Genomic DNA, 4,960 nt, shown 5'->3' on the forward strand with positions numbered 1-4,960 from the left:
CCGCCCGGCCAGGCAGTCCGCAGGCAGCAGGAGACGGCGAGCAAGGCAGGTAGGCAGGCGGGCAGGGAGGGGACGGCAGCATTCGGTGGCTGCATGGACTTCCCGACTGCCTGCCAGGAGACATCAACACCCCTTTACCGAAGCAGCAAATAGCAGCCACGGAGAGTCACCGGTTTTATCCTCCCCGTTCCCGTGGGACAGCAGGGTGGCATCCGTCCCACGCTGGAAGTCTCTTCGCCCCCACAACTTGGTGTCTTCTCGCACGTGGCTCTGCCCGAGCACCTTCCCCTCTGCCCGCGCTGGCCACGGGCTACTTGTTAAACCCCAATTGCCACCAACACACCCCGCGGAGCCCCGCCGGGGCCTGACAGCCCGATTCTCGACAGCTCAAAGGGGAGAGAAAGGGCAATGAGGGAACGAGGAGCTGAGAGCATCCCCCGCTCCGGAGGGTCTGCATCAGCCCACAGGGCTGGAAACAGCCTGTGGTGGCACTTAAAGCTACTCCTGTGGCATGAACCACCTCCACTCCAGTGCAGCCCACTGACCTATTTCCAAACCCTCAACCCTTACACTCCTTTGCATCCCCCTGCAGCTCCCCGGCATAAAGGAAAAGCCCTCAGCATCGCCATACCCCGTCGCCGCTACCGGGGCCGGCCCTGACAAAGCCCTGGGGAAAAAACGGGGGATAAATTTGCTCCGGGCAGCCGGCACGGTTACCTGCGTGCACCAACTCTGCACAGTCCCGCGGCTCTCCCCTCCAGTCCAGCAGCTGCCTTTGCTTTCCTGAGGTGCTAACTGGCCTGGACAGGTAGGACCCATTTTTATATGCTCGCCCATGTGATCCATACAAATGCCCTAGGGATGAGTTTTTGCACTGACACAAATAAAGGGGCTGGGACTAAAACCTGTTGAACCACAATCTGTGCTCAATGGACAGGAATTTTCCACTTGGAGCCGTTCAGCCCGGCTCTGGGTGCGCCGGCGGCACGGCACGCGCCAGGGCCCACGCTCCCGAAAATCCCGTCTCCCTACACTTCCAAAGTCTTTCAGACTCATTCCTAAACGCTTCCCATATTGCAGCTGGAGAAAATGAACCTGGATGGAGGGATGGATGGGAAATACGAAGGAATATGTTAGAGCCATTGATTAGAGCTAAATCTAAATATGTTAGAGCTAAATCCTGCAAATCATTTTCTATTTCTCCCATGGTCTGTGGAAGAAAAAACAGCAAAAGATGGCAGCCAGGGTGAGAAATGGGGGGGAATCCTTTGCCCCTGAAACAGCAAACACTCCCTGCAGCCTCGGGGCTTGGCAATGGCACTTCTGCACAGGTTGGAGGGTGCTTTTGGGAGCCACGAGCTGCAGGTCCCTCACCGGGATGCTCCTTGCAGCTCATCAGGGATGCTGCCAGCGTGGTGCTGGTGAGGAGGAAGGCAGGTACCAGGGCAGGGGGGACTCACAGTGACCAGAAGCGGCCAGGATGGGAATGGAAAGGGGAGGGTGAGCTTTGGATGAGCAGCGGTGAGTCAATGGGAACCAAGGGACCGGGGAAACGGCCACGGGCCACGGAAAGGAGAGGTGGTTCGAAGGGGTGACTCAGTGGGACCAGCTGGTGAGTCAATGGGAAAGGAGGGAGCTAATGGGCTGATGGGCAGCAGGTGTCCATCGGGCTTAAAAAGAGGCAGGAGGAGCCCCTAGGACTGAACCAGCTCTGCTCAGGCTGCTTTTCTTGGAGGGACTGGAGTGCTGCTGGAGAATGCTGTCTGCAGGTACTGATTTAGCCGATAACGGGCAGGAATGTGCTGCTCAGCACGTCCGTGGCTTTTTTTTTTTTGTTTTGCTGGTGCAGGTCTTGCATCACCTTTTAATTGAGATGCTGTTATGCCCCGGGTGCCTTTGCTGCTGTGCACGGCTGGCACCCTGGGCTTACTCACACATGTGGTATGTTCTCATGGGGGGCAGAGCCATTTGCTCTGGCCTAAGCTGAGCTAAGCTAGAAAGGGAAGCTGGGGGATTTTATGCCTAACTTTGTGGCAGGTACTAAAAAAGCTCCTGTTTTGCTGGGTCACAGAGCAAGGAAGATGTTTCCTGCCCAGAGCCATGCCTGGCTTGCAGCTGCTTGCTCTGTGCAACTCAGAGCATCCTGCAAATGGCCCTGACCTCTGCAAACTGCAGTGTTAGCTCGTGTCCCAGATGTGAGGTTCACCCTTGGGGGGGAAGGTGCCAGCCCTCGCCTTTGCAAACTGCCCCCTGCTCAGCCTCTGAGCTGGCTCCAGGGCTCAGCCCTGCCAAGGAGCCGGCTGTGGGGCTGGGGCTCTGCCAGACCTGGCCGGGCACAGGCTCCCCTCTGCTGCCGGCTCCTCTGCTGCTGTGGGACTGGGGATACTGGTGGTGTAAGGAGGGGTAGGTGGAAAAGTGGGGGGTGCTGGCTGGCTTGCTGCGTGTTGGGGGGTGTCAGGCTGTTTTCCCTCTTGTTTTGCAGCTGGTTGGTTTGTTGGGATGTAAGGGCAGGAGCTCTGTCAGCCCTGCCAGTGTGGGTGGAGCAGTAAATAGGGGTCATTTTGGGGTCCCCTTCAGAGCTAGGGTGCCAAGGGTCTGGGAGTGAATGCCTGGGGAGATGGGAGATGGAAAAACCTTCTGGAAAACGTACCCGTGCTTGGAGGTTCCCTCCAACCATGGGTACCTGTGGGAAGTACCCTTGCCTTCTTCCAGCCCACAAACTGGCTTTGGGGGGGGGCCTGGGGCTACCCTCTGCATGGAGCTGTGATGGGTGCTCAGGGCTTCCTGGGAAAGCACCATAGCTGAGCTCGTTAAAACTGTTCAAGCCCCCTGTGGCAGACCAGTTAAACCCATTTAAGGAAGGGTTAAGCCAGTTTAGTGTAAGTTGGTAGTCTATTGATGCGAAGGTTAATCTGGTATAAGTGCACCAACATGGGCAGTTGGGACTAATTTAACTAGTCTGTCTCCCTGTTTTGCCTGTGTGACTTAACGGAGGGTCCAGCCTGTGCTCCCCTTCATCTCAGGCTGCAGAGAGCCACTGAAAGAGGGAGAAAATAAACTGGGGACTGAAGGGAAGAGCCACATGCAGGCTGAATCTGAAACGGTGCTATTTATAGACATCCCTGCTCAGCCAGCCTAAATTCCACGTAGGTCCCTGTGCCTGGCTGGCTGGGGGGAGCAGCAGCAGGGTGGGCAGTGGGTCGGTGAAGCGGCTGGGTCCTGCCGGTCTGTCGCATCTTGATGGGGTGACTCGTGGGGCCAGGCTCAGCCTGACCTGAGTCAGAGCAGAGGATGCTCCTTCCTCATCCCCAGCTCCTCATTAAGCTGCTGCCCCAGGGCTTTCTCAGGAGCATCACCCAGCCCGGCTGGTGAGATGTCAAGGACTGGGAATGGGTGTTTGTTTATTTTTTGCTGTCATCCCTAAAGGGCCTGTAATCACAATTAGGGCATCCATGAGGCACAGGGCAGAGATGCGCCTGTGCTGTGGTGCAGTGTCCAGGAGAAGGGGGGAAAAGAGGGAAGAAAGGTGAAAGTGCCTGGGTGACCCCTCTGTAACCCAGTCCCTGGGCCGTACCCTGCCCACGCAGCATCCCTGGGCAGCATGGGTGGTAGGTTGAGCAGAGGCCACACCTGAGGGTTTCTCAATGCTTTGCCTCCATCCTGCTGTGGTGTGTTGGCATTTGCAGCAATGCTTAGTGGCTTTCCCTGTCTCCAGGAGTGGGGTGGGGGTCCTTAATGCTGGAGCTTGGGCCTGAAATTTAAAGAGGAGCTGAGCAGCTCTCTGGTGGGTTGCAGCAGCCTCTCAGCAAGTGTGTGAATGGAGGGGTGCAAATGGGAGCTAACTGCATTAGGCAGTGCCCTGGTGAGCAACAGGCTCGGCTGCGTGTGTGCCGGCACCGCTGGGATCCAGGATCTGTCGAGCTGCAGAGTTGCTGGCGCTGAAGGAAAGGAGGCTCCTGCACAGCTCTGCGCCTGCCTTGTGACTGCGAAATGTATGTGCTTAATATAGGCCAAATGAAAACATTCTTCCCAAAATAGAAGACCTTCCCCGGAAAGAGCTGCAGCTCCGGGAGGAGCAGTCACAAGGTGCCTGCTGTGGCGGGGTGGGCTCTGGCTGGTGTGGTTGTGCAATGCTGCACATCCAGCCTGCGAGTGTGCAACCAGCCGGCTCCTGGTGATGCCTGCTGCCAAGGTCACCTCCCCCAGGCTCCCCCTCCTGAAGCTGCTGTGCGTGCTGCAGCTGCCCAGTGACCCTCCCCAAAATGTGTCAGCTGGCTCCTGGGTGCCAAATGCTGCTCTGGGAGAGGAGTTCATGGATGGGGTGAGCGCCCACATGGTTTGGATGGGGTGTGGAGGTGTGTGGCCCCATCCCTGAGCCATGCAACATCTCAGGTGAAGGTGCTGTGCTGTGGTATCTCGTGTGCTGTGCAGGCATGCCTGGGCAAGTGCTTGGGCTCAGGGTGGTGTTAGGAGCTGCAGGGGCTGAAACATGTTCCTGCTAGTTGAGGTTTAGGAAGGGATTGGGCTGGCAGGAGAAGGGGTGACCCCTGTGTCCTGCAGCGCAGGGGTGGCTCTCTGGGCTGCTGCCGGGCTCAGGGGACTGCACCCAGCTCTGTGCTTATTGCCTGGCAAATACTGAACATTCATCCTCTTCCGAGTGCTCCTGTGAGGCCCAGCTGAGGGAGAGGGGCTCATGCTTGGGGGTCTCTTGGCTGCCAGGGAAGGCTTTGGGGGTTCACAGCAGCCCTGGGTTGGCTCTGGTGCTCGGCTTGTGCTGCACTGCATCTTCTCCTGCTGGGATGTGAATGCAGGAGCCTGCAAGGTGCTAGCAACTTCAAAGGGCAAAAAGCATCGTGCATCCCGTCCCTGATCCCACAGATTCCTGCTCAGAGGGTGCTGCAGGAGGAGGTGGATGCTGCAGGTCCAAATGCCCTTTTGGGGCTCTGACCCTTCCCCCTTG

The 4,960-nt window shown here is 57.7% G+C and overlaps 1 protein-coding gene across 1 annotated transcript in view; it reads left to right on the forward strand.

Annotated features, from left to right (window-relative positions):
• Positions 1-2,291: 2,291 nt before the first annotated feature.
• PEBP4 (phosphatidylethanolamine-binding protein 4) overlaps positions 2,292-4,960 on the forward strand; it is a 109,995-nt gene continuing 107,326 nt past the window's right edge. The window contains exon 1 of the mRNA XM_009319556.1: positions 2,292-2,403. The gene's annotated coding sequence lies outside the window, so the exon portion shown is untranslated. The remainder of the gene's footprint in view (positions 2,404-4,960) is intronic.

Source organism: Pygoscelis adeliae, unplaced genomic scaffold (genome assembly GCF_000699105.1).
Source record: "Pygoscelis adeliae isolate BGI_AS28 unplaced genomic scaffold, ASM69910v1 Scaffold372, whole genome shotgun sequence".
NCBI classification, from domain to species: domain Eukaryota; kingdom Metazoa; phylum Chordata; class Aves; order Sphenisciformes; family Spheniscidae; genus Pygoscelis; species Pygoscelis adeliae.